Here is a 10670-nt window from a genome sequence, read left to right as displayed (position 1 = left end):
ACCGGCCCGAAAGCTAAACCTACATTGGCAAGGCTTAGAAATATATGAGGAATTTGTTTCAGTTCATTTTTGAGCATGATTTACCTAGTTCGCACCTTCCAGACTGAACACAAATTCAGACACAATCTATGGTAAAATTTGTACATTTCTGAGCTTGCAAGGTGATTCGTGGACCAAAAAAAAGCACATGAAAGAATGTGTACTTTTGAAAAATGCACACAAATATGCTTCAATCAATTAGAGAATGCATATATTTCAAAGATGCACACCACTGATGCCTACATTCGGAAAAATATGCAAGGATTTTCATGCAAAAATTAAAATAAAAAGCTTTGATACCGACTCAAGTCTGAATGAGCTTTGAGATGGAATTTGGAAAACTTTAGCGAGCTTGAGTTTTGCTGATTTGCACACCTCTGGCTAGGCTGCCTATCTGAATAAATACCTTGTCCCTGATTTCTATTCGACTTTAACACCAATCACATATTCAGATCAACAGTGCCAGAGAAGCTCACAGACAGCATTAAAGTGTTCTGTATGGAACATCCTGTGCTGATGGTTTAGAATAATGCAGTACAATGAACATTGGATTGAGATGTTCATAGCTGGGTGTATTTAAAAAACAAACCCAGAAGGCACTCAAACCAATATTGATAGGTTGCCCTCATGACAAGTTTGAGATCCTCTAGTCTGCATCACTTCCCACATTTGTTGATTCGTGGTAGCAAATATACTCAGCAGGAAGGAGTTGATTTATTTTAGGATAAATTGCAACCGAAACCCACAAATAAGTGCAAGAACAAGAGAGACATCAGCAAATTACTAATTGATGTGGCTGACATTCTGATGACCATTCTAGTGAAAATCAACAAACTTTATACCAGCATTTTGGGAACAATTGGGTTGTACTTTCCCCAGTAAAGTGCTGCTCATAGTTTTGTTTATTAGCCCCTTGGAAACCGAACCAGAACAACAAACACATAATTTATATATGATCAAATGGACTGAATGTTGGAATCCTGGAAAAAAAATTTAGTATTTCAAGAGCCAAATACACTGAAATGATGAACTTATTCATTTGTGACTTCGAAATGGCAAAATGTGTTTTTCTGCTTGGCAGGTAAGCATACACTTTGAACATCAAGATATTCTTTAGTTGGACATGCCATTAGATCATAGCAAGCAAGTTGTGAGTTTTTTCTTATTAGTATGTGATATAATAATACTGATAATAATGTTACTGCTTGCTGTGTTTTTTTTCTTTTTCTTTTACTTATTTATTTTGTTGTAAAACACTGTTGGAGCAGTCTTCAAGAATCCAATATTTCTCTCCCACATGGTCCCTGATGGTGAAGGCTGGGCCATCCAGTGTCAAGAGTGGTACACAGGACTTTATATCACTACATCATTGGCCAAGAGAAGTGCTTTATTTTCCCTGCCCTGAAAGCAATGGAAGTCAGTAGGGCTGTTCATAAGAAAAACATGTGGGCATAAGCTGGCCTGCGCACAACATCTGTATGATAAATGGGAGAGCAACAAGGGTGGCAACACACGTATAGATGTATGTATACCAATAGGCTCTCCATGCTAGAGAACTTCCAGTAGGGCAGGGTTCTCACTGGTGTGGAGGCCTACACATATACAGATGGATGCAGGTAGGCCCCTCTGCTCCCTGATGATGCTCCACTCTTCTTGTCCCTTCCCTGTCAGTAGGATAATGGCCATTACGGTCAGGGTGGAGAGTCTTCACTCCAGTAGTGTCCTCATTGATGTGGTGGAACCAGGGCTTCCAGGGAAGCAGCACCAGCATTAAAAAAAAAAAAAAAAATAGGGACACTGAGGTCATTTGCCAACTCTCTTAGAATTCCCTGTTCCCTCTGAGCTTAGCTGCAATTCTCAAAGTAGCTGAGGTGTGTGTGTGTGTCTGTGTGAATTTGTTCAACAACAATATATATTTTTATCCTGTTGGAATGCAAAATATTTTGACGTGGCTTGGTCTTGACTCTTGAAGGGTCAATTAAGACCCATGAGCTATCCAAATGACCTGCTCCTGGCGGAGATAACACAGCTAGAACTGGTTTGTTGCTATGAATCCACACAGGCGTCTGAATGTTTGGACCGTCCTTAGGGGCATGGCTAAGGGGACTGTCATGATGTGTGCCTGCGCTGCACTTCAAAATGTACCACTACACCACTGAGTGTCCTCAAGTGCAGAGCCTTACTTTTCCCCATAACAGTAAAAGGCAACTGGTCACATACACAGGAGAAAGCAAAGGGATCCATTTGGGGAATGTGCTGGGGCAAAGGCTAAACATGCATTTTGCCCCTTGTGCCTGAAATGAGCCTTTGAGAATCAAGTCTGCTCCCACTTGTCTGCCCCACATCTTCATCTGCATCAACTCATTCTGAGTCCTGTTTTCTTGGTCACAGTACAAGTGTGACAAACGGTTGAGAACTGGATTTTGTAGAGGTTTGTAGTGACAAAGGATCACTTCTAATATTGCCTGTTTTATTTTTCTATTTTCATGCTAGATTTTTGGCAGCTCACAAGCCTGTGACAGTTTGCAAGAAATTGTCCGAAAGGGGTGAAGTTTATGTGTCGGGAAGCAGGAGCCAGCTGTGAGATATTTATTTAAATAATAACCCAAACAAGCCTGCATAAACAGACAGAAGGAAAGCCTGATGGTGTTCACCAGAGAAGTTCCAAGGTGTTTGCTTTATAGAACTTACACTACTTCTAATATGTGGTTACTTTGCCAAACCACTCAAACAATGATATGAGATGCATGAAGCCGGCAGTGTAGGCTGCTGCTGCTGCTGCTATTATTATTATTATTAATAATAATCTGCCATTATATTGTTGCAATTATGCTCCTTTGGAATGCAAAATGACTTTCTATTTCAGCTTTTGTGTGCAAGCTGGAGAACTGATCATAGAATCACAGGATCAGAGGCAGTGCTGGCTCAAGATTTTGGAGGGCCCTTGGGCAAGACCCCCTCCATGGGCCCCTTCCCTCAGTGAGTCTGCCTTCTCACTGCCATTGTCACCAGCTCCTATTGTGCCTCACCCTCTTTCTCACGGTTGCTACTACCTGCTGGCTTGACAGGCAGAGATCCAGTGAGCAAGTAGGCAGGGGCATCTACGACTCCTCCTCCTTCTTACCACCAGAGCAGCAGGTGAACATGCGCAAAGTCCGGCTGCAATTTGCACAAATTAGGCATGTTTATGGCACAATTTGTGCAAATTATGCACATTCCAGCTGAAAATTGCGGAACTTACTCAACTTGCGGCCACAACTTGGGTAAATGACTTTGTTTTACCGAAAAATCCCTGCGAAGATCTGCGAGCTGTCTGGGCTAGACACAGATTGAGTCAGGCTAGCTTGTGCACAAGTGAGCCAGAGTCTGGGGGCCCAAGCTGCTAAAAGCGTGGCAAACGTGATCCCCGTGGATGGATTCCTCCAACATCCCTACTTTTAGATGGAAGCAGTGGACCTGTGATGCTGTCACTTTGTACGGAATGCAAACCACTGCTTCCAGAAGGCCTGCTTTAGGGATGACCTCACATTTCTCCCTATCAAATTTCTTAACTAAATCTTCTATTCGGGTCTGCCTTGTCCCACACACAGAACAGAACCAGATGTAGCAGCTTCTGGTGTTTTTCCAGATGATATTTCCCAGACTTTTTGATTTGGGCGCATATTTAGGAAGCAGCCTTCTATCAAATCAGATCATTGGTCGATCTAACTCAGTTATGTTGTCTGCACTGAGTGCCAGTGGTTCTCAAGGGTCTCAGTACAATCTGTGCTAGTTGCCATGCACGTTCGCTGCCTCTTTTGGGGTGCAATGGAACACTCCTCTGCTGAAATAGCCTACCACGATTTGTCAAAATTTAAAACAAGCTCCAGATGCTGCACCAATCCTTTGCACACACAGAAAAGATGTGTGCCATCCAGTTGCTCTTGATGGTACATGAAAAAATTAATACATATAACTGATTTTCTGGCAGCTTGCCCAACCCTGCTAGCAGATGATCTGTGCTAGGTATCATCAACTTCTCAGCTACATTCGGTACCATACATAGCATCCTCCTGGACCAGCTGTCTGAGTCAGGAGTTGGAGGCACTAATCAGTAGGGATGTGTGAACCCACTCCCGTCTGGGTTCTCCAGGTCTGGGCTCAAGCCCCTCCTGTGCTCAGCAAGCAGCCCGCACTCACCCCGGCAGCCTCGTTGAGCTCCGCTGTCGCCATTTCTTGAAAAATAAAATGGCACTCACAAAAGTGTGCATATCTGTGTATGTGCGAAAATGTGCATTTTTGCAAATGCACATGTTTGCGTATGTGCCAAGATGCACATTTTTGCGCATTCTCAAAATGTGCATTTTCACATACACAAATATGCACATTCTCAAAATCACATTTTTGTGATTGCCATTTTATTTTTCAAAAAATGGTGACCGCAGAGCTCGGCAAGGCCACCAGGGTGAGTGTGAGCCTCTAGCAGAGAGCAGTCAGGGTGTGAGTAGGGGCAGGGGCTTAGTGAGCGGAGCTCAGGGGTGTGGGCAGGGGGGGGGGGCTTCTGCTGGATTCCCGGATGGAATTGGGTGCCAGTGCCATCCCTACTGATCAGTACTAATTCCACTATTACCTATGCATGGAAGTGGATGTAAAAGCCAGCCAGCCAGCCAGCCAATAATATTACTATTACTACTACTACAATTACAGTTCCTGCTGCTGCTGCTACTTAACATTCGTATAGTGCTTCATTTCAAATATCATACTTCAAACTAGGAATCGGAGAATGAGTGATGTTCAAGCACGTCAACGTTCTTCATTTTCCATCTTGATGCTCATCTCGCCTTGTTCTCACTCCCAAACATGAGCATCTGTTTTTTTCCGAAGAGGAAATGTGCATATGTTTGAACGCAAAAAATGAGCACTTTTCCAAGTATGCACCCCAAATGTGCACTTCCCCTCATAGGCTAAAATGTGAAAATGTGGGTTTTTTGGGGAGGATGCACATTTTAGGAAGTGCACACTTGCGCATGATTTTTGGAAGTTCGTGTTTGGGGTTCCAAAAGCGTCATGTTTGCATTTGTGAACAGGAAAGAAATTCTTGTACATCTTTGCTTCAAACATCTGAAGGGCCATCATGGAGAAGATGGAGCATACTTGTTTTCTGTTGCTCCAGATGACAAGTCTAGAACAAATGTGTGGAGGTCACTAGGAGACAGATTTCAGCTAAACTTTAGGAGAAACCTACCACCAGGGCTGGAGTCAAAAGTAGGCATGGCCAGGTATCTGCTGAGGACTCACATCCCAGCAGGGGACCACTGACAAGAGCCCCCTGGACTTGCTCCTCCTGTTCATCATGGCAACCTGCTCATTCACCTGCCTCTCGCTCTGGCCCAGACGATGGTGGTGGCGAGAAGGAGGCACAGCAGATACCCCTGCCTACTTGCTCGCTGGCTCTCCGCTTGCCAAGCAAGGAAGCGGTAGCAATGATGAGAGAGAGGAGGAGGAGCAAGCACAGCTGGTGACAATGGTGGTGAGTAGGTGGACTCACTGAGGGAGGGGGCCCATGGAGGGGGTCTTGCCCAAGGTCCCTCCAAAACCTGGAGTTAACAGTATGAGCTGTTTTACAGTGGAATAGACTGCTTCAGGAGGGGGTGGGCTTCACTGAAGGTATTTAAGCAAAGGGTTAGCATCTGTCCGGGATGCTGTAGCTGCATCATGCATTCCGCAGGCGGTTGGACAAGATGGCCCCCAAATTCACTTCCAAATATAAGATTCCATGATTCTGTGATCCTAACAACCCAGCTGGAGGGTTAGAGGGAGTAGCTTGCCTAAGGCCACATGGTGAGTTTACGGCAGATGCAAGATTCAAGACAGATACCTCTTAATTCATAGTGCAAGTCTCTTTGTCACTTTGCTACCACGGCAGAGGCTCCCCTTCGTTTTGCCAGCACTAATCCTACTTCCCTCGGCTCAACAGAACTGTGTGTGTGTTATGGAAGTACTCTGTGATCTCTCATGCACAGGGTGGCCACCTGTGAATTACCAAAAGAAGAGAGGACATGTATCGCTGAACAAGAGGACAAAAGAGGACACTGGTTTGCACAAATTTGCATGTGCTAATTTATATGTAAAGATGCAAATTTAGAAACGATTATTATAATTTAAATAGAAATTAAGTAATCTCACCATAATGTGAGGGACGGTGACCAGATGACCTGTATGTCTTGCTCAGTCTGCTATCCAGGTGCTCTTCATGGGCAACTTCATGATCCATCTCTTCTTTCTGACGGTACTTTAACTTTAAACCAGACCTAGACTGGGCAGCCCTTCAAATAGAGGACTGTCCTCTATTTTTTTTAAGGCCACCTGGCCACCTTTCTCATGCAGCATCATATGAAATGGTACACTGGAGGTGGTTTCAACAACTTGTCTCCTTAGAGTGTCATTCCGTGGGGCACAGTTCAAGATACACTCCAGATGTGAACTACTGCTGACTTAAAACCAAAACTAAAACAACCCATCCAGTATTGCACTGGTGCAGCTGAACTGGAAACTTGGCAACTCTAAATGCTTCAGACTTATTTATTTGATACGTTTATGTCCCACCTTTTTCCGCTTGCGTGGAACCCACGGTGGCATACATGATCCTCCACCTCTCCAGTCTAGCTTCACAACAGCCCTGTGAGATAGGTTAGTGTCAGGGTGGAAACTGAGCCCATAGAGCTCCAGAGCAGTTTTGATTCTGAGGAAGAGCAACAACCCGTGGGAGAGGAGCTCACTCATCTCTCACAGGCACAGCGGCAGGGAGAGGCCCCCTCTGCTCGCATTCCTGAGAGAGATAGCGACCCTGGCAGTGAGACAGCACTGGAGGGGGGCTTGCTGGACGCTTGGCACAGACGCAGGGAGCGACGACAGATGGAGGGTGCCGAAAGGCGTTCCGCTTGTTTGGCGCTCAGACAATGGTCACGTCCCGTGGACCCAAGGGAAAGAGGGAGGATCTCTCCATAGCCCATAAGTTCAGGGTCTTCCCATGGTTCCCCTTCAAACCGGGACCAACTGCCTTACCTGGAGCTGAGGCCACTCTGCTATCTTTCCCCAGTGCAGTTCCTTGCTTTGTCACTAGTGATTAGTATCTGAAAGAGTCATAAAGTAATAAAGGAATAAAGCCTTGGAAAGAATCCTCGTCATCTGAGTCCTGAGTTGGCTATTGGAGGGGACTGCAAGAGGCAGCTAGGGTGCTCCTGACAGTTAGGCTGAGACGGGCCCAAAGCCACCCAGTGAACTTCATGGCTGAGTGGGGACTAGAACCCAGATCTCCCAAGTCCCAGTCCAACACTCTTGCCACTACACCACACTGGATCTCTGGATGGCCATATAGGACATCATGATATTTCCTGAATTATATTCCCTCCCTCCCTCCCTCCCTCCCTCCCTCCCTCTCTTTCTCTTTACTCAAGACAGATTTTCCAGGAAGGCATACATTATTTCTGATTGTCAGTAAGTTTGCTTTATTCACAAGCAAAGAGACTGACTTGCAGAACAAAGCAAAAATGTAGCTTTTTAAAGGTGTCATCCACACCAGCCAGCCACATCCCTAGAGGCTTTCACCCATCTGTCAATGGCTGTCAGTGGTGCCTCTTTTGTTTAGACGTAAGACTCCTGTTTAATAGCTGTTCCCACAGCCTCTGCAAATCTTCCTGATCAGACTGCAAAAGGGCACTACACCAAACCACATCCCTACACTCCTTCGGTGCGAATACAGAAATGCTTCCTGGGTTGGCCTATCCTTTATACTGTTGCACATAACTGCTTATATACATTTCGTTACTTCAGGATACTGATGTTACTTTAACGAAGAACTGAATAGCCATCTAGACAAAGCTTTCAGGTCTCTCTCCCATTCTCTTTCAGCCCTTGATGCCTGTCTGTGAGAGCTTCCTCATCTGAAAGGTATAGGAACTTCTTAGTAGTGGCTCCACAGGGGTACTGAAAACGAGTCGTATGAAGAAAGGTCAAAGGGAGCAAGTATATTAAGTCCAAAGAAGAGAAGACTGAAGGAGACATGATTGCACTCTTGAAGTCCCTGATGGGCTGTCACCCGCAAAAGGACAAAAATGTGTTCTCTGCAGGCCCAGAGGGCAGGGCTAAGTCTAACGGGCTTAGATTGCAGAAGGGTAGATTTTGGCTGAGCATTAGGAGAAATGTTTTGATCCATGGAGGCTTGTGGCTCCGATTTCAGTGGGGCTGTAAATCCATTCTGGGTTTTGGTCAAAACCAGCCAGATCTCTAAAGGAACTCTCCAAGATGCTGAATCCTATCCCCAAATTAGGTTCAGTACCTTGGATAGCTCCGTTAGAGTACTGGCTGATCCTGGCTGAAACCTGGAATGGATCCAGAGCCCCATCGAAATTGGAGCCACCAGCCTCCACTGGTCTTGATGGTAAGACCAGTTTGGCAATGAAAACAGTAATACCTAGAGGGGTGGTGGGTTCTCCTTTGCTGGGGGTCTTCACATAGAATCAGGACCGCCATCTACTGGGGATACCCTAGCTCTGAAATTCCTCAGAGCCGAGAAAAGGGTTGGGCTAGCTGACCTACAAACCCGCCTCCAACTCTACGATTCTCTGGTTTTGAATTCTCAGGTAAATAGTTAAATCTCAGATAAAAAGTAAATGCTGAATGTATCAAATGACATCCCTCCCCCACCGCCCGGTTATAAACTTTAATTGGAAAACAGCCATTAAACACGTATCTTTATTACATTAAAAAAAAGTTGACAACCCAGCAATAAATGGAGAGCGGAACTATAGATCATGGCATTTTGTTTTGGCTCTTTTATGATTCGGTCATAAATGGGAGCATGTTGCATTAGCTGTTGACGTCTATCTATTTCCTGTGAGATAAATAATTAAATAAAACTGCTGGGCCTCAGCTGGGTCCCTGGCCTTTGATCACAAGCCTAAAAAGAAAAGGTGGTGAGGAGAACAGCAGCCCCAGCTGTTGTCAAGACAACATCTCCACAGACTTAGCATGATCATACAAGGGGAGGGGCAGAACCACATGGAATACAGTCAACTAAGACTTTGACAAATTCCTGCCAGGTGCCGGGCAGCCTCTTTCAACTGTTCAAAATGGTCTGCATTAAGGTCAACGGCATGAACGTACTGCACTGTCTCCTGTCTTTGACTAGGAATGTACAAGAATTTTCTTCGGGCTCGCAGAACAGTCAAAGAAGTCCCGCTCACAACCCCGAATGCAGATGCGAGCAGGAGAATGTGTTCTCTGAAAAGATCTGCAAATTGTTGAGCATGCAGTCCCGATCGAAACGTGCATGAATTTTTGTCAAAGAAGCTGTTCCCAATTGTGCAATTTTAAAGTTGAGCAACTTCTTGCTTCAGTCCATGGGGCAAGTTGTGCAACTTTGGAAAAATATGCATGTTTTGCACAATTTTCCCGATCAATTGCATTTGATTTGTGCAATTTTCCCATTCATGCAAATTGAACAATGATCACAAATGACCATGGTAAACAACATGAGAAGAACATCATGCTGAAGTTCAGAGAATCTGGGCGAACACTAACATCACTTATTCACCCATCCCTATCTTTGATGCTGTTCCAGCTTTGTGAATGAGAAGCTGGGGCATTCACGGTGCCTGTTCTGCAGTTAATTTAAGAGTCCCTCCACCCTTACCAGATGGAAGGTCAAGATGGAGATCATTGAATAGAGACCAATAGCCTGTGGTCGTAGCTGGGAACCTGATTTCCCCCTATCTGTATTGGTGCTCTGCAGAAGCTTATGAAATACCTTAGGGAAGCATATGCTCCACACACACTAACCCATTGGAAAAGGGGTTTCGCCTTCATAGTTTCTCCCCACAGTTGCAGGTTTTTACATTTTGAATTCATGCAATGTTTGCGAGCTTCTCGAGGCATCAGGGTTGGCTTCTGCTGCAGTCAGAATGCTGGACTAGAAAGATATTTGGTTTGATTCAACAGAGAAATACTTCTATCCTTAGAAAGGGACTTTGAATGCCTTTATGGAAGGGGCGCTGGACCTCAGGCCTGTGGGCCAAACCTGGTCTGCCTGGTGGTGTCCCAACATGGCCCTTTGGGTTTCCCCAGATAGGCTCATCCTCTTTCCCCCAACAGCCAATTGTTTGGTGGTGTCCTGGTTTAAGGGCATTTTTCCCATTTTAAGAAGTTGAAATGCCTTAGTACTGGCAGTAAGAGCGTTAAGTGAAAATATGCTTTTATTTTACATATTTTACATTTTACATATTTTATTTTACATATTTTAGCCGCACCCATTTTGCCTTTGTTTATTTATTTGATTTATACTCCACCTTTCTGCCAAGAAAGATGGCACTCAGGTTGGCAGGGCCGCTCAGCCGCCATTTGAATGCAGGCCCCAAGGCCTTCTCCGAAATTCAGTTCAGCCCTTGAGTGGTTCAACACCCCTATTTTATAGAGATCTTGGTCCCCTTCATGGTTGGCTGGGACCATTAAACTAGCTTGTTGAAACTAGTTCCTTTCTGTGATACTGATATGCCCTTTGAAGGTGGGTTGGCATAATGTCACACCATCAGAGTCGTGTCCCTGATCCCACAGTAATGCCCTGCTTGGACTACCATCACCTAACAAGCTTTGAG

The sequence above is a fragment of the Heloderma suspectum genome, chromosome 4 (genome assembly GCF_057233095.1).
Source record: "Heloderma suspectum isolate Gila_16-S chromosome 4, 16-S_ref, whole genome shotgun sequence".
Lineage (NCBI taxonomy): Eukaryota > Metazoa > Chordata > Lepidosauria > Squamata > Helodermatidae > Heloderma > Heloderma suspectum.
Note: the sequence above shows the minus strand (reverse complement) of the source record.